Source organism: Mesoplodon bidens (genome assembly GCF_964165515.1).
Source record: "Mesoplodon bidens genome assembly, chromosome: 9".
Lineage (NCBI taxonomy): Eukaryota > Metazoa > Chordata > Mammalia > Artiodactyla > Ziphiidae > Mesoplodon > Mesoplodon bidens.
The window spans coordinates 14,749,763-14,769,870 of NC_138166.1; the positions used below are offsets into that span (position 1 = coordinate 14,749,763).

Below are 20,108 nucleotides of genomic sequence, written 5' to 3' on the forward strand. Positions count from 1 at the left end.
ATGGGAGGCTGCAAAGGGGGTGCATGAAAACTGCTAAGTGTGTGGTGCTGAGCCCGCAGGGTCACCTAACAGTTGCATCTGTTTTGTTTTCCAGAGGAAGGGGGGAAGGAACTCATTTCTGCAAAGCAGAGCTTTCTTGAAAGTGGGGAAAAAAACTCTCTACAGACAGAAAATGGTAGAGTTGTTATCCAGTAAACAAAGCACTAACTAAAAGGGCAATCCATGGAAATAATGGGTCAATCCCCTGGCATCTAAGGGCCAGCGCCGAGCCTCAGGTTTTTTGTGTTTTTTTTAAAAATTGGGGTATAGGTGCTTTACAATGTTGTGTTGTGTTAGTTTCTGCTGTACAACAAAGTTAATCAGCTTTATGTACACATATATCCCCTCCCTCTTGGACCTCCCTCCCTCCCATCAAGATCACCACAAAGCACGGAGCTGAGCTCCCTGCGCTATACAGCAGGTTCTCACTAGCTGTCTGTTTTACACAAGGCAGTGCACATAGGTCAATCTCAACCTCTTGATTCACCCCACGCCCTCCTCCACCATGTCCACACGTCTGTTCCCTACGTCTATATCTCTATTCCTGCCCTGCAAATAGGTTCATCTGTACCATTTTTCTAGATTCCACATATATGCTTTAATATATTATATTTTTCTCTTTCTGACTTACTTCACTCTGTATGACAGTCTCTATGTTCATCCATGTCTCTACAAATGACCCAATTTCAATTTTTTTCTGGCTGAGTAATATTCCATTTTAAGTGAGGGTGGGAACAGCAGGCTCCCCCTTCCAGTAGCCCAGGCATAGTAACACTGTTATTAACAACTTAATACACCAAAATAAAAAAACATATCGACTTTCTAAAGGTAATACTCCAAAACTGCCCACTAACAGTTTCTACAGAACAACCAGAAGAGCACCATGGAACACACACGTTTCATAATCTGTCATCACCACTCCTCGGGTTACTAGCTTTGTGGACTGGAGCAAATCACTCACTTTTTCTTAGCTTTGGTTCCAGGCTTGTAAGATGGATATAATAACACGTGTCTCACAGAGCCCTTGTGAAGATAAGGCGAGACAGCGGATACATTGCCTAGCACAGCGCTCCTGCAAATGCTCTGGAAATACTCTTTCCACTCCTGTCCCATTTACTCACCTGCTGAGCCACAAGCCACACACACACACACACACACACACAGCCTGTGCCTCCTCAGAATGATGTAGCCTAGGAAAACGGCCTTCAAAAGTCACTCTTGTCTGGCTCACGACCTCCAAAGTAAAGATGAACAACTCAAGTGTATTAAAGTGAGTAGTGGGAGCTAGCTTTTGCTTCAGATTTCACTTAAAAATTACAAAATAGTAGCTGGAAAGGGAAACTGCTAATGAATATTTATGAAGTCTGCTAACCAGAAACAAAGACAAAAGCTGCCTTTTCTTGTCACATTAAAGTGAAAACAAACAAGACATGGAGGAGGTAGCTGGGGGGGCCCAAAATGAAACTTTCATTTCAGGGACTAAGACAGGAATTAGAAGCCTGATACAGTATATAGTTGGGACAGGGGGATACACAACCCCTAAGAATTCTAATGAACACAGTCCGCAGGGACTCGAATGGAACTCCATGTTGAACATCCAAGGGCAGTCATTTGGCTAATGGTGAGTAGATCTAACTCTTGGCTTCCAGGCCAAAGAAGACTGAAAAACTTAAATAAAAATTAAGAACAAGAGGTTGAGACATGTTTCTTTTTAATGAAGTACAGTCTCATACTTTATCAACTTCAGTTTTTGCCAAAGACAACCAACCGTAAGTCATCCTTGGGCCAATAACCTGGTGAAATATAGTGAATAGAGACTGAAATGTCTTGGTTACTTTATACTGGGTATGTGTGCTTGGTTTTCATCTCTCTTTTTTTTTTTTTCTTAATATTTATTTGGCTGTGCCGGGTCTTAGTTGCACCATGCGGGATCTAGTTCCCTGACCAGGGGTCGAACCCGGGTCCCCTGCATTGGAAGCACGGAGTCTTAACCACTGGACCACCAGGGAAGTCCCTGGTTTTTACTTCTGAGTTTCACTGAAGACTGAGTGGGGCAACTGCATCTCTTATGCTGAAAAATGAACATCATCATGATACATCACCAAGAGTCAGAGCTCAGAAGTAAGTACATGTGGTTTAAGAACAGGCCAAAAACAAAAAAACAAAAAACTTTTGAAGGGCACAGGCTAGGCTGGGGTAAAGGAAAGCTTTTCTTTCCATGTAAGTTTGAAGTTTTAAAACTGGACTACAGTGTATGAAACTTATAAAAACCCCGAAAGTAACTAAAAATCTATCAGATCTGCTCAAGGTCTCTTCAAAGAAAAGGGAGATTTGACAGAAGAGATGTGATGGCGGCAATAGGAATAAAAATTTTAAAACCCTTTTCATGTTTGCACCTCAGAGGCTTATTAAACTGTTCTTATATTACAGCACTTCTTCCTCTTTAAAGTATGTATGAATCTCTGGGCATCTTGTTAACATGTAGATTCTGATAAAGCAGGTCTGGGGTGAGGCCTGAGCTTCTGCATTTTTTTTTTTTTTTTTTTTTTTTTTTGCGGTACGCGGGCCTCTCACCACTGTGGCCTCTCCCATTGCGGAGCACAGGCTCCAGACGCGCAAGCTCAGCGGCCATGGCTCACGGGCAAAGCCGCTCCGCGGCATGTGGGATCTTCGCGGACCGGGGCATGAACCCGTGTCCCCTGCATCGGCAGGCGGACTCTCAACCACTGCGCCACCAGGGAAGCCCCGCTTCTGCATTTTTTTTTTTTTTTTTTTTTTTTGCGGTACGCGGGCCTCTCACTGTTGTGGCCTCTCCCATTGCGGAGCACAGGCTCCGGACGCTCAGGCTCAGCGGCCATGGCTCACGGGCCCAGCCGCTCCGCGGCACATGGGATCCTCCCGGACCGGGGCACGAACCTGTGTCCCCTGCATCGGCAGGCGGACTCTCAACCACTGCGCCACCAGGGAGGCCCCCGCTTCTGCATTTTTAACAAGCTCCCAGGTGATGCCCACGCAGCTGGTCTGTAGATAACACTTTCAGTAGCAGTTTAGTAAAGCACTAAAATAGAAGCCAGAAGATTTGCGTTTCAGTGCTTACTGTCAGCTTAACACGTTAAGGTGTGAGGGCATGGCCCCAAGCTCAGTTTTCTTGTTTGATAGATAATAGCTTACCTTGATACCTTATGGGTCACTGTGAAGTTCAAATTAAAGAACATGCAAAAGCACTTTGTGAAGTGCAAAGAACAAAGAATAGCAGTATTATTACAGTTATTAAAAAGATCAAAAAGGATAAATAACTTGCTGATGAACGCAAAGCGAGAGGCAGAATTAGGCTTAAAACCTATACCATCTGGTCTTAAAGTTCTTTGAGCTTTAATGTGTTGCAACGTACGGTAAGTTTTATTTCCATCCATGTTGCTGAAATGTATTTCCAGAATACATTTCCCTTCTTATCTTTTTTTTTTTTTTTTTTTTTTTTTTGCGGTATGCGGGCCTCTCACCGCTGTGGCCTCTCCCGTTGCGGAGCACAGGCTCCGGACGCACAGGCTCAGTGGCCATGGCTCATGGGCCCAGCCGCTCCGCAGCATGTGGGATCTTCCCGGACCGGGGCACGAACCCGTGTCCCCTGCATCGGCAGGCAGACTCTCAACCACTGCGCCACCAGGGAAGCCCCCTTCTTATCTTAATGCATATATTACACTGACAATTTACATGTGGGGATGATCCCAGCATGCCTATTTCCCCAGGTGAGTGGTGGTCGCACTGACTGCTGTACTGTTCCCTGATGCCCCAGGGGGCAAAAATAACACTATGCACACACAGTCTACATAACACCATTGTCAAACTGGGTACAATGTATTGTAGACTAGTATAAATGCCCACTCATGCAAGAGAATTTCGACATGGTCCTGATTACTATGGGCTGGAGTAACTGAGGAAGGCTTTGTGGAGGAGGTGTGCTCAAAAGGAACGGAACGGCTTGGGTAGCTTAGAAGGGCAAAGATGATGCTGAGCAAAATCAGATAGGAACTTGATTTCATGAGCTGCTTGTGAGAGCACACACAGTCTCAGGCTCTGTATTCGATAACCAGATCAAGATAATCTTGTGTTTGAAATTGACATGCACACACTGCTATATATAAAATAGATAACCTGGGACTTCCCCGGTGGTCCAGTGGTGAAGAATCCGCCTACCAGTGCAGGGGACGTGGGTTCAATCCCTGGTCGGGGAATAAAGATCCCATATGCCAGGGCCAACAAAGCCTGCGTGCCACAACTACAGAGTTTGCGTGCCCCAACTAGAGAGCATGCGTGCCACAAACTACAGAGCCCACGCGCCCTGGAGCCCCTGTGCCACAACTAGAGAGAGAAAAACCGCACGCCACAACTAGAGAAGCCCACACGCTGCAAAGAAAGATCCCGTATGCCTCAATGAAGATCCCACCTGCCGCAACTAAGACCTGACTCAACCAAATAAATACATAAATAATGAGTTAAACATTGAATTCAAAAAAAGTACGATAGAAATGTGAGGCAATATAAAAAAAATAGATTACCAACAAGGACCTACTGTATAGCACAGGGAACTCTGCTCAATATTATATAACAACCTAAATAGAAAAAGAATTTGAAAAAGAATATAGATACATGCATATGTATAACTGAATCACTTTACTGTACACCTGAAATTAACACAACCTTGTTAAATAACTATACTCCAATATAAAATAAAAAGTTAAAAATAAATTTTAAAAAATAAAATATTAAAAACATAAATTACACAGCTTATTTCACAGAGGCCATATCTCCCCAGATAATGAAACATTCTATCTCTTGAAGTAGCAAAATAAAAGTAACACCTGCTAATAATAGAAAAAAGTATCAGCCATAGTTACACCACCTTTAAAGGGCCAATGTTAACATTTTGGTGCATTTACATCCAGTCTTTTTTGATGCGCATATACTGTATATTTGCATAGAGTATATATATATGAAAATATGAAACTGGAATCATATTGTTCGTACAGCTTTATCCTCTGCTCTTCTAAATTAACTTGTTAATAAAATTTTCCAGACTTCAAAAAAAAAAGAAAATCTTTTTTTAAGTGTCTTTTTTTTTGTTTTGGGGGTTTTTTAAATTTATTTTTGGCTGCGTTGGGTCTTCGTTGCTGTGTGCGGGCTTTCTCTAGTTGCAGCGAGCGGGGGCTACTCTTTGTTGCCGTGCCCGTGCTTCTCACTGCGGTGGCTTCTCTTGTTGCAGAGCACAAGCTCTAGGCATGCAGGCTTCAGTAGCTGCAGCACGCAGGCTCAGTAGATGGGGCACAGGGGTGCTAGAGCACAGGCTCAGTAGTTGTGGCGCACAGGCTTCGTGGCTCCACGGCATGTGGGATCTTCCCGGACTATGGCTCGAACCCATGTCCCCTGCATTGGTAGGCGGATTCTTAACTACTGCGCCACCAGGGAAGTCCCATAAAAAGATAATCTTGTGTTAGAACACCGAGGCCATCTCCACTGCTGCGGCAGGCGGGGAGGCCAGGAATACCGGGGTAAAGGTTCTGTATGTTTTCCCTCATGAGACAGAGATCCATTTGAAGAGTTTTAATAGGGCAGTAACAGAAGGAATGAAATTGGGTATTTCAGTGGGCTACACTGGGGAGAGTATTGAAGACATGGGATCAGTAGAAATACATGTAAAACTCATGTTTCCAGCAACGGATGCATTTAATCAAGTGAAATCTTAAACAGAACCTCTATCTACCTGTGTATGCTTAAAAAATTAAAATCATCAATGAATTAAAGCAGAGCTTCTATACACATATTGTTGGCTGTCACTAGCAGAGTTAGAAATTATTATTTGGTCAGTCTTACTTAATTTGTAACCTCTAACTTCCTACTGGAGTACAATGCAAATCCCAGACATCATATAATTTTACCTATAAATTCTTCACCCAAGAATCTTTCACAGATAAGAATGTAGCGCCATTACTGCTATTAGCAAAATCATATCATCATAATCCTTATATTGATAGCTAAATAATATTCACTTGGTTCAAATTTCCCCAAATATCTCACAAATATTTGATGTTTCAGGGGTTTTGTTTTTCTGTTCCCTTTATCAATGGAATTTTAGATTAAAAATTATTTAAGGGCTTCCCTGGTGGCGCAGTGGTTGAGAGTCCGCCTGCCGATGCAGGGGACACGGGTTCATGCCCCGATCCGGGAAGATCCCACATGCCACGGAGTGGCTGGGCCCGTGAGCCATGGCCACTGAGACTGTGCGTCCGGAGCCTGTGCTCCGCAATGGGAGAGGCCACAACAGTGAGAGGCCTGCGTACCGAAAAGAAAAAATTATTTAAAATAACACTGCTTTTAACGTGCTTGTGCATATTTTAAAAATAAATAAATAAAGCAGAACTGCTTTAGGTCAAGGTGTGATGGGGCCCCCAGGTTGAACGCTCAGAGGTTGAACCCTTAGATCTGCTGGGTTTCTTTTGAGAGAAGATACCATAGTGTGATGAGAATCTAAAATAGGATGCTGCGATTAGAGATCCAAAGGGAATCCATGCAGACATAGTTCTATGGGAGAAGAACAGACCATTTGTGGCTGTGGTGGAAGCACAGCCAGGCATTTTGGCCCGGAGTCCAGGGCTCCTTCTCCCACCTCATTCTTTCTCTGCCTATGACTATTTGACAAGACATGCCAAGGAGAAAATGCAAAATCCAATATACTTACTAGTAACTGAGAAACATCTCAGTGGCTTCCTCTTATCTTTCGACTCTGAGGCCTTAAAAGAACATTAAAAACCTAGTCCCCTATCTTTAATCTTATCTCTAAGCCATTAATTGATTGAACAAGATGTTCTCCAAAGTTCCACACTGCTTGCTGGGGTTCTAAAGCCCTTCAGAGTGATGTAATACTCATTGTGCTCATTTTAACAATGTCATCCCAAGATCTGAGTCTCAAAAGAACTTATATTGGATATAGATAAATGGCCCAGGATGGTAGGCTTTAGTTTATTTTTATATAGAATAGAAAGAGATGACATACAATAAGACTGAAAATTGTGATCATACCTGTCAGATTTTTAAATGGACAGAAAGACACCTATTCAATGAAAAAGATATACTAAATTATCAGAGAACCACATACGAGGTGCCTAGGAACATTTTCAAAGATACCATAAGAAATTTAGTTAACAAGAAAATGAAAGTGGTCAAATAGTAGTTATCTTCCATTTGCAAAACAGAACGTATGTGTCTGAGTTTCTAGGAAGCATCATTTCTGAAATCTGAAATCAGAGAATCACAGAGTTCAGAGTTCTCCATAAATTCTCTGGGAAGCATCTCAGTGATTCAGGACTGAATGTTATCTTGTCTTTTTTTTGAAGAGTTTTAAAAATATATATTTTACAAGCCCCTTCCTGTGTTTTATTGCCCAAGAACAGAGGAATTCCCTTAATACAAACCCAACTATCTTCCTCCTTTAATTTACATCCATTTTCTCATGTTCTGCCCTCTGTGAACATGGAAAAGACACATCCAATGTTCCCCTCATAAAAGACTTCCACTTACTCGAAGCTAGAAGGCAAGTTACCTGTCAATCTTGCAATTTTAACTCCAGCACCTTTCATTTGTTTCCCATAGGACTTTCTATTCACCTCTTTAATGACTTCAGGTTCCGTTTAGAACCCTGCCTGGTTTCTTCATGTACTCAATAAAAGAAAACTAACAATGAGGAAGAATTATTTAAATGTGCAGGTGATGCATCTTTTATTAACCTGATCCTCTACTAAAATAAATATTGTCGGGCTTCCCTGGTGGCGCAGTGGTTGAGAGTCCGCCTGCCGATGCAGGGGATGCGGGTTCGTGCTCCGGTCCGGGAAGATCCCACGTGCCGTGGAGCGGCTGGGCCCGTGAGCCATGGCCGCTGAGCCTGCACGTCCGGAGCCTGTGCTCCGCAATGGGAGAGGCCACAACAGTGAGAGGCCCGCGTACCGCAAAATAAAATAAAATAAAATAAATTATATATATAGTCATAAAAATGACATTAAAATACATTCTGTATTGTAATCAATTGGTCGGAACTAGTGCACTATTTATGGATTATCTGTGGGTAATTACAACAAAAGCTATAATTTATGGAGAGCTTCCTGTGTGCCGGGCACTGAATACTTGCTATCAAATCCTGGCAACAACTCTAAGAGGTTGGTATTGTTATCCCCATTTTTCACAGGGATGGTGTGGGCTAGATTGTCAGAGATCTTGATTATGATTCTGACGCCAGTGCCTTTTCGCAGTGCTCTAAAGACACGTGATCGCACACTCACACACGTATGCAGGGCATGGTCCAGGTATGGAGGCTGCCGCAGCTCAGGCTTCCTTGAACCAAACTCTGAGATGAGAATTTACATGTGGGAGTTTCACTGGTGAGGGCTCCTGGGCTCAACATATAGGGTAGAGTGAACAAAGCATACAAGGCACTGGGAGAAGCTGGAGTGTAGTACGGTCACACCAAAAGCCCCGGGTGATCGTACAGGCCCTACAGCCTTGTCCTGAATTGGGGCAAGGACCTCTGTGCCCCCAGATTGACCAGCCGTTGAATGTACGCTGCCGCCCTGGAGCAGGGAGTAGAATCTTGAGTGAGGCGGCTCTCTTTAGCTAACAGCTAAGGGCAGCCACCAAGGAGGGACCCAGCTGTGAGCTCTCAGCAGTCAGGATTCCCAGAAGCTGGGGAAAGAGTACCTCAGTCCCGAAAGGGTCAAGGGATCTGGGTGACACATCACAGCTCTACTACAGTGACTCTATTTTTGGATCCCCAACTTAGGATATGGTTCTGGGTACCTGTTTACGGGTTGGTAAGTTACAGAAATTATGTAGCTTTAATGTCAAAGACATCAAACAAGGAAGGCAGAGGTGGGAAAAAGACTACAAATACTGCTTTGGTTTATGGGTAGGAAATGAAACATATCTCTCTCTTGCCTTTCCGTCGCTTTCTTCACCTTTTTCTGTCTCTGTCCCTTTGCTGTGTCACATTCTCTGTGTGATACACATACACTAATATGATGACTGGAAACTTTGATAGCGAAGAGGGGAAACAAAAGAGGAGAGAGAATCATTGGAAATACTGGTAGCAGATCATTAGTACCAATAGTGGTAAGTGGATAGCATCTTTTTTTTGTTTTTTTTTGCGGTACGCGGGCCTCTCACTGTTGCGGCCTCTCCCCTTGTGGAGCACAGGCTCCGGACGCGCAGGCTCAGCGGCCATGGCTCACGGGCCCAGCCGCTCCGCGGCATGTGGGATCCTCCCCGACCGGGTCACGAACCCGTGTCCCCTGCATCGGCAGGCGGACTCTCAACCACTGCGCCACCAGGGAAGCCCCATCATTTCTGAATAGTTCTGTCAACGATAATACACATGTCCTCTGAAGGAAGATGTTACAAAGGACGAATAAACTCTATTAGTCGTTCTGCATTCTCAATAATGCTTTTATCCATAATCTTTCCTCATAGATTTTATTTTCTAAACCATATTAAAAAGACAATTGCCTCAGGATGGTTCTTGCCTTAAAAAAAAATACAAATACTTACACTACAGAGCATTGAAGAGGACGCTCTATTTCATTTTCTATTTTATAATGAGAACCATCAAAAATGTTTTTAAAGTTTAAAATCAAAATCATGCATTATTTATTGTTCTCTATCCATTATGGAGAAGCTTTTTAAAAGGTAGAAAGCCAACAACTAGCTGGAATGTCTTATTAGGACATGAATTTGAAACAGATCCCCAGGGGATAACGAATCCAGCTTATATTACAGGAAAATGTGAAGAGTATACATTCACATTATGCTGCCTTGCTATCCTATTAACGAATGCAAAAATAAATTCTCTAGTCCTTCTAACATGAGCAGCAAGATATTAGCGCAGAAGCCAGAGTTCAAAAAGTTAATAATAAATCTGAACCAAGAGAAATTTCAAAAGGACTCAAATGACAAAAGGCAGTGGAGAGTGAAAATTCAAATGCAGCAGGACATTATCTGATTAGAAATCCACTGTCATTGTCCTCCATCAAAATGGCCCACAAATTGCTGATGTCTGTGACCTCTACGGTGGGATTGAATTTGGATCCAAAAGCTGGTGGCTCAGCATTTCCCGTCCCCTCTCTTTTCAAAATCCCACACTACAAAAGGGCATAGGGTAACACATTTTACTGCTAAGTATGATTTGAGCCTGTTGGAAGACTGCCCATTCAAAAGTGTCACCCTGGCAACTCACCGATGGCTTTTACCTTCAAAGAGTTTGCCCTAAACAACCCCCTCCAGCAGAATTCTGTATTCTACCCACAGGGTAGAAGGAAGGCAGTCTTGAATATTTCAAACTCTAAGTACTTTTAAGTGGCAACTCCAAAGCTCACATAAGCGTGATCCATCTCTTTGCTGGCATAATGGTACGTGAAATACTCATTCTGGAATCTGAGCAGGAAGCAGCAGCCCAATACTGCTGCCCACAGTAAGATGAGCTCCCACTAAGCCAAACAATGGTGGTGAAAGCTGACTTGCCCTTTCCCAGCCATCACACCATCTTCTGTTCACTGTCTACAGAAGCTTCCACACCTGTCCATCTCTGTTCATGTCATCATTCTGCTCAAGGTGGCCAAGCTATGCAGAGGGCAAACATGTCAAGACAATGTCTCCCCGTGGCTCTCACCCATTACCAAGTGAAGGGTATTTACCTGTTTCCCATCCACGATATATTGTGTCCACTCCTAGTTCCATAAACACAAACTGCCAAGGGTCTCCTGTTTTGAAAACATCATATTAGTCTGTGTCTATCCTACAAAGACTATGAGTGAGACAGGAAGGCAGAAAAAGAGACAGACCAAAATGGGGAGACATATTTCTTGGGCTCTGCACATAAGCAACTGGAAACTCCTTTTGTGACTGGCAGCTCTCAGGAGAGTGAATCACGTTGTGTACCAGCACCCTGATGATTTACAGCCCACTGGTTTCACGGCCATGACTGACCATTCTGTGAATTTCAGAGAATAATTCATTGTCCTTCAGACCACCTACAACTTGCACTCATGTGACGTCATTCTAAGATACACCAACTCAGCATTTCCATGAATTCATTTTCTATACATGAAATTCACAGGGTCTTGAGATGTCTTTGACCCAAACTGAAATAGCTTCTGCTTAAAAGTGTTGTCTTTAAAATACATGAGGAGTGCCTTTTTAAATATATGAATGCTATCTTTTATTTAAAAAGGGGAAATAAAACTGGAAAAAAAATAGGATGTTTCAGAAAACTGGGTTGTGTGGCCAGTGTTTGCTGTGTTAGCGAATGTGCCTAACACATTGGTACTGAAAGTACCTACTTGGAAAAAATTGACTTGATAATGAATTCAGATGACAGTCCTTTTTTAATCGGAATTTAAACATAGGTGGATTTCGATTCTCTTTCAATCCTTCCTTTTAGCAGTGGAACCAGTACAGAGAAATAAAGGACGTCAGAAAAACAAAATCCATGCTAAAAAAATTTTAGGTACAAAAATAAAAAATAATAAAACCTTAACCAGAGCCTAAAGCAGTAAAGCAAAATCTGTTGAACACAGAGTGATTAACCAAAGCATGTGCCATCAGTGTGAACTGATTTACTTAATTCAATTTCCTATTTTAAGACACATAGATAATGTCACGGTTCAATAAAGATTGGGAAAAAGAGGGAAAATACTGAAGTGCAAAGGACACAATGAGTTCCAAGAGGCCAGGGCGCCAGCTCCAGCTGTCAACACTGAGCAACTTACTTAATTTTGCTTCAAATTAATACTCTTGTGTATAAAAATGGAAGTGACATTAACTGATCTTGAAAGTTTCTGGAAGGATGGTAGAGAAGTGAACTACAAGGAGGAAAAAAGGGGCATTTTGTAATTTTCCAGCAGGTCCTAAGGAGAAAAAAAAAATCTTGAAAGTTTCTGGAAGGATGGTAGAGAAGTGAACTAGAAGGAGGAAAAAGGGGGCATTTTGTAATTTTCCAGCAGGTCTTAAGGAGAAAAAAAAATCAGTAAATTAATTAAGGCCATGGTAATCAAATAACATTCACTCAAAATAGCACTATTGTAAGTATGATTTGAATTTAAAATTTTTACCCATGACAGTCCCTCAAAGAAGGCTCTGAGTAATGTATTTCAAAAGTCTAACTCAGATAGACTTGACCTCAAACAGTGCAGCCTCTGTTACAACAGTCTTCCTTAATGACATTCTGGGTTGATACCGGGAAGACCCAAAGGCTGGGACCCTGGCACCGCCCCTCTGAAGAATGCAAGAAAGATACTACTCAGTCTTCCATAAGCTATGCTCAGATCCTGGGCAGAGCAATGAACGTGAGGAATTGACAAGAAACCTCGATTTATACAGAAAACGAACTAAACTTCGGAAAGCAAAGCACTTTTCTTAAATAATTTCTAGAACCACTGTGAATTAAAATGGAGAATGGCACTCATTTGTAACTCTCCTACATTTTAGGGTTTACAAGGTTTTTCAAATACCGGTTGAAATTTCCTTTCACCAAACTCAGAAGGTCACAACATTTGTCATGAGGAAAAAGCCTAATTCATCATGCCAAGAAAATAAGGCCAACAAGTACAGATACAAACGAAATGATAGGTAATGGCAAAATAAAATGAAAATTGAGAATGTGGTGAGTTGTGTGTGTGTGTGTGTGCGCGCGCGTGTGTTTTTTGGCCGTGCCACGCAACCTGTGGGATTCTTAGTTCCCTGACCAGAGATCGAACCTATGTCTCCTGCAGTGGAAGCATGAAGTCTTCACCACTGGACCACCAGGGAATTCCCATGAGTTGTGTTTTAAGTGTAAGAATGAATAATAGTGAGGGCTTAAGTACAAAATCAAACTCCTATTTTTAAAAAGATTTTTAACTATTGCCTGTAACTCCCAAATCAATGTTGCTAGCCCTGAACCCTCCCCTAACTACCATACTTAAACTTCCAACTGCCTGGTGGATATTTCAACCCATCTTTGAAATATATGTGTCCCAAAGTCCTCTCCTCTCCAACAGTAAGTCCGCTTTCCTCCTAATCCCCTTGATGACATCATCATCATTCTGACCCAAGTCAGAAACCTGACAATCCCAAGTCTTAACATGCTCTTGCTTCCAATGCCCAAACTATCACCAAATCCAGAATATTCTAGCTGTTTCAAATTTCACTCTCTCTATTCCTCACTGCTTCTACTCTAATTCTAGCCCTTCCATCTCTTCCCCGGATCATTACAAAACGAATCTTCCTTCCTTCAATCTTGCTCACCTGCAACTCTTTTTCTATGCTTTCTCCAGGGTAACACACCTAAAACACCAATGACCGCCAGCTTAAAACCCCTCAGAGGAAAAGGGAACCCTCTTACACTGTTGGTGGGAATGTAAATTGGTGCAGCCACTATGTAAAACAGCATGGGGTTCCTTAAAAAACTAAAAATACAATTACCATATGATCCAGCATTCCCACTCCTCGCATATATCCAGAGAAAACCATACTTCGAAAAGATACATGCACCCCAATGTTCATTGCAGCACTGTTTACAATAGCCAGGACATGGAAGCAACCTAAATGTCCATCAACAGATGAATGGATAAAGATGTGGTATATATATACAATTGAATATTACTCAGCCATATAAAAGAATGAAATAATGCCATTTGCAGCAACATGGATGGACCTAGAGGTCATCATACTAAGTGAACTCAGACAAAGAAAGACAAATATCATACAATATCACTTATTTGTGGAATCTAAAAAAAAAAACGATACAAATGAATTTATTTACAAAACAGAAACAGACTCACGCACATGGAAAACAACCTCATGGTTACCAAAGGGGAAAGGTGAGTGGGGAGGGATAAATTAGGAGTTTGGAAATTATCAGATACACACTACTATATATAAAATGGGTAAATAACAAGGTCCTAGTGTATAGCACAGGGAACTATATTCAATATCCTATAATAAACTATAATGGAAAAGAATCTGAAAAAGAATATATCACTGCTGTACACCAGAAACTAATACAACATTGTAAATCAACCAGATCTCAATTTTTAAAAAACCCCTCAGTGCTTAAACTTACTTACTTAGACACACGCACACACACACACACCCATACCTGTGGTTCAACAATCCTGAAAACGTATTACTTCTACATGTGGGTTTCACACACCTATCCCACCGCCCCTGCCTGCAATGCCCTCCTCAACCCCATCCTGCTCTTTACCAGGCTAACTCCTATTCCTCTTTCAAGGGCCATTTCAGGGGTCACCTTCTCTAGGAAGCCTGCTTTTACACATACAATCTTCCAGCCCCAGGCTGCATTTGATGCCTTTTCCATTTCCATTCCTTAGTGTACTCTCGATATATTTATATCATATTGGAGTTGGTCATATTTATTTATGCATTTATCTCTGCAATTTACAGATATTCCTTGAAGGGTAGGACTTATCACCTTTGCTTTTTGAGATCCTAGCAAAGTTTACTGAATCGAAATAAAAATGAACCAAACTATAGAGGAAAACAGATTGGAGCGTATGAGGGTATTTTGGAGAGTTATAAATGTTCGGAAATAGTAATTGTTTTTCTTACTTATGCAAATAATACACCATGGTTTACAAAGTGCTTTCACATAAGTTATATTGTCTGATTCTTAAAACAATCCTAGAAGGCAGGGTAACGCAGAAATGAAGGCTGAGGGAGACCCTAAATGCATAAGAAATTTCTCTGGGAAAAGAAACATTACTAATTTTTTTAAGGTGTGTGTGTGTGTGTGTGTGTGTGTGTGTGTGTGTTCAAGTAGGTCTTCATAGATCTTCATTCCACAGCTCCAAACTTTAAATAAATTCCTGTTCAGTCAAAATAGCCAATTGATTTCCTTCATCACTACTAAAAAAAAAAAAAATCTCCTGAAAAACAAAAACTCTCAATTCTTTACCAAGAATTATCAATAACCTATTCCCTTATTCACTCTTTTCCAAGAAGCAGATCTCAGAAGACAGAACAGCTCATTTAGACTTCTAAAGACAAAGAGAAAACTATTTCACTCTTACCTTCAGAAGATCCACTGGGCCGGGAATCTCCTGAAAGTTTCCCTGATTTTGGAAGCCGTCCTTTTCCCAGGATGCCAATTCCTGACAGCAGCTTTGGTCAAAGTCTTCAGCACACAGGTGTGGAATATCACAAAGATTTCTGAAAAGGAAAAAAACAGAACAGTGTAAACTGTTTTGGGTTAGCTAATTCTATTAAGCTGAGATTTCATTCAACTATCCTACTAAAACTGACAAGGGGAACTTAATACGTATGAAATTCCATGATGAATTTTAACCAAGCCTTACTGTAGTTACAGACATCAATGTCTAAGAAACTTCAGGCAATTTCATTGCAACAGGTAATGAAAAAAGGTAACACAATTCCAGTTACATTTTGGTACAGGATAGTAGTCTGAATGACCCCTAAATAGCAGGAAACAACTGCGCACACAAATCAAAGAGGGAAAAAAGGCACTTGATCTTATTTTACTCAAATACTTCATGGGAATACACGGTGCTTTACAATCACAGCAACAAACAGGCCGCAGCTGGGAAGAATCTAATTCAGGTTGAAAAGAACAACAATGACGAACGAAGTATTTGACGAAGGTTGACGATCTCAGTGAGGAACGCAGCTATGCAATTACATTTCAGAGGTGGCTTTGAAGGTGCTGAGAAAAGAAAGCATCTGAGAATGAAGGTTTCAGAACACATCGTCGTAAGAAAACAAGCAAAAGGTTAAGGTAGAACAGCACAGAATGAAACTTTAATTAAACGGAAGCCAACTAATAGAAGTGTTTGAATAGTGTGTTTACTTAATACCTCACTTTTATGAGAAAGAGTGAAAAAAAATCACAGAAAAAAATTGTTCAGAAGACCTCTTTTAAACCAGAACTTGGGGGTGGTATACAGGGAGAAACGAGAAAAGCAGGAAGTCTAGACCTGCCTTTCCCATTCATAGTCTGACCTCGGGCTTGCTAAGTGCTTCTCAACCTTGTGGGCACCTTTGCACCACCAGAAGAGCTTTTTAAAAAATATCAGTGACTCGGCCCCATGCAGCCAAAGAGATCCCTGACCAATTACATCAGAAGATCAGGTAAGATGGAACCCAAGCACAGGCATTTTTTTCAAAGGAGAGAAAGTCAGAGACATTCTTTGATGACTCATTCAGAGCTAAGAGTTCTGTCTTCTCTACACAATTTGAACCTGATCACTCAATTTGTTTTTAAAACAAACACGGTTTAAATTAATAGTATCCAAAATTTTCAAACCCTAAAAAATTAAATAGTTCCCCCTTTCGAATTATAGTTTTCTCCAGATATATGCCCAGGAGTGGGATTGCTGGATCATATGGTAACTCTATTTTTCGTTTTTTGAGGAATCTCCATACTGTTTTCCATAGGGCTCCCTTTTCTCCATACCCTCTCCAGCATTTATTTGCAGACTTCTTAATCATGGCCATGCTGACCAGTGTGAGGGGATACCTCATTGCAGTTTTGACTTGCATTTCTCTAATAATTAGCAACGTTGAGCATATTTTCATGTGCCCGTTAATAGCTAAGACATGGAAGCAACCTAAGTGTCCACTGATAGATGAATGGATAAAGAAGATGTGGTACAGATAGAGAGATACATAGATAGGTAGGTAGACACACAATGGAATATTACTCAGCCATAAAAAATGAAATAATGCTATTTGCAGCAACATGGATGGACCTAGAGATTCATATTAAGTGAACTAAGCCAAAGACAAATATCATATATCGCTTATATGTGGAATCTAAAAAAGGGTACAAATGAACTTACCTACAAAACAGAAACAGAGTTACAGATGTAGAAAACAAACTTATGGTTACCAGGGGGTAAGGGCAGGAAGGATAAATTGGGAGACTGGGATGGACCTATACGCGCTACTATGTATAAAATAGATAAGTAATAAAGACCTACTGTATAGCACAGGGAACTCTACTCAATACTCTGTAATGACCTATATGGGAAAAGAATCCAAAAAAGAGTGGATCTATGTATGTGTATAACTGATTCACTTTGCTGTACACCTGAAACTAACATGACATTGTAAATCAACTATACTCCAATAAAATTTTTTTAAAAAAGATATGAAAAGATATTAAAAGATATTATAGATATAGATATAATAAAAGATATAGATATAATTAAAAAGATATCAAAAAGATATGAATAGTTCCCCAATTTTCGAGAGGAGGGAACCAGGGCTCTGAGCGCTATACTGACTTATGCGAGGTCCCAGGGAAGGAGCAACACCCGGATGGAATCAAGTCTTCCCGGGAGGATAAAGGCAGACCCTGAGCTGGGGCCGGACCCTATTTCGGGCTGGGCTGGGTATGACAGGACCACATGGAGCCACACTGTTGATGAGGGCCTGATGCTACTGCCTTGCCAGGCACAGGAGAGCATAACCTCAGGGTTCCCACCCCTTACGGAGTAATGAAGATAAAAATAATCCGAAGAGCTAAATTATTGAGCACTCTGTATGAGCCCCACACGGTGCTAAGTGCTTTAATCCTCACCAGAACTCTCTGACCTAAGTACGATTATTATCCCCAATTGATAAATGAGGAAACTGAAGCTGAGAGTGCTTTGTCTTCTCTCCAAAATGGTGGAACTGGAATTGTAACAAAGCTGTTCTCTCCCCCAACCATGTATTGCCTCGAGGGAATGCAGTAAACAGGCAGCTGGAAGCAAGGCTACTGTGCCCTGTATCTGCCCTATCTTCTCTTTGTCACAAGGCATACTCACACTGGAAAATGGAAACAGAAGCACCCTGGAGGCTTCTCAGTGCTTTCAGATTTTCTCCGATTAAATAACTAGTTTCTGTTGTTTGGGAAAGGATGAACATTGTATGGAATGATTTTTCTTCTCCCTACACACACACACACACACACACACACACACACACTCACTCACACTCTCTCTCTCTCTCTCTCTCTCTCTCCCCTGCCTTCCAAATTAGTAGAAGCTGAATGGCAAGATTTAATGCCACTATTTTGGAGACTTCAGCTCAGACAACTGTCAGAAGAGTCACCACTGAAATTCGTCCTAAATGATTCAGTCCATCATGACATGTGAATTTAAAAGCTTAACTGAAATCTCTGGAACGTCATTTACAATTCCTTAGGAAAAAAATGTATGAAACATTCTTATACTCATCTTCAAAATCTTAGAGAAGTATCTTTGTTGCAGTTTGCTGGCCCAGTACATTTACATTATGTAAATGATTTCCTTTCTTTAAACAGCGCCGTTATTGGCTATAATAAAATCTAATTTACGAATATTCCACATATTAAACATGTTTTATTTAAGAGGTTAATGCAAAAGCATTACTGCTTCTGACACCTTAGGCAGATCCTAATTACACTGTGGCAAAATCATCTTCATAGCTCAGTTAAAAAATAACGTGAAAAGTTGGTTTTCACTATACACTTCTGGGAAGAAATAAAAGAGTGACAATAAAAATGAAAACACCATTTTGAGAATTGGAAGGGGCCTGGAAGGTGTATCCAACCATCTATCTGCCTACGGCCTATTCCATTTTCAGGGAACCCTGTATGGAGTCGAATCTCTCTTCCTCTGTAGCTTTCACTCCTCGGTCCCCGTTCTGGCCCTTGGAGACAGATCCAGATTCACGTCCTAGTGTAAACTTCCCCAACCTCAGCCCACTGTTCAGAAAAGCAGGGATCACCTGCTGTTTTAGCAGAGGTGGCCACTGATAGGACCAGGGGTAAGGACCTGACTCAAGGGCATCCACAGAGGCTGGTGGATGACTGATGAGGTTGCTTTGCGTCAAGGTCTCTGCCCTAGAAAAGAGATGATAATCAAATTAACTCTCTCTGGGATCTGGAGTGGACATTGGGAATCAGAAGAGAACCTACTGAATACGCAAAGGTGAGCAGAAAGGCCAGCAGAGAGAAGACAAGAGATAAGACTCATTCCCTGAAGTAGCCTCCAACCCTGATAACTTCCCACTTCCCATATCCAGACAGATATCAGTCTCTCCTCTTAAAGGTACCCTGTTCTCTGCAGCCCCAAATGCCCAATACTTATGGACTAATACTGGGGTGCCTCATTTACCAGCCATGCTTATAGCTGCATATCAGGTTGACAATATCTCCATTATCTTTTTGTAGGTATTTTTGTTAGAACCAAGAGAAGCCTTTATTTGCACCCCATTAATATTTCCCCTTTTCTTCTTACACTGGAGGTTTTTGTGTTTGTTTGTTTGTTTTTACATTTTTGGCCATGCCATGCGGGATGTGGGAACTTAGTTCACCAACCAGGGATTGAACCCGCACCCCCTGCATTGGGAGCACAGAGTCTTAACCACTGGGAAGTCCCCTATGTCACCTTTTTAGAATGGAGATCATCATTACAACTTGCCAAAAACATCTGACGTCTCAATTCTGCCCTTCCAAAATATGTTACGACTTTCACCTCCACGTCATCCACAGATTAGACCAGCATGCCATTTAGAATGATGTTTGTGCTATGACACAATACGGAATTGGACACTATTTCACAGAGCCCACGGTGGTATTAAAAATAGTGAAAACCAAACTATTACTAAATTAAAATGAATTATTTTAGTCTCGAGGTCACTCTTTAAAATTAATAATTACCAATTCTCCAAATTGACTGCAAATCATCCTGAAGATATAAATAGTTACATAAACTGACATGACCAAGCTGTTCATTTTGCTGGATAAAGGTTTTAACATGTACTTGGTAGAGACTGCAAAACCCAGAAGAATTAGGCTTTAGCATCATTGGGGAAAATTAGGCCATACTTGAGGTAACTGGCAACTTGAACTTTGTGGTTATAGAGTAATTACCCGTGCAGCAGACCAAGAAGTTATATTTGAGAAACATACTGTGAAAACAGAGCCAGGCTCGCCTCATCCTTCCCTGAGGCAATCTTGAAAATTAGCAGAAGCTGTCATTTTAGGT

General features: G+C 41.4%; 1 protein-coding gene across 1 annotated transcript in view; it reads right to left on the reverse strand.

Annotated features, from left to right (window-relative positions):
• Window positions 1-15,349, reverse strand: part of NRCAM (neuronal cell adhesion molecule) — a 252,352-nt gene extending 237,003 nt beyond the window's left edge. Inside the window, exon 1 of the mRNA XM_081244738.1 lies at window positions 15,147-15,349. The gene's annotated coding sequence lies outside the window, so the exon portion shown is untranslated. The remainder of the gene's footprint in view (window positions 1-15,146) is intronic.
• Between the last annotated feature and the right edge of the window lie 4,759 nt (window positions 15,350-20,108).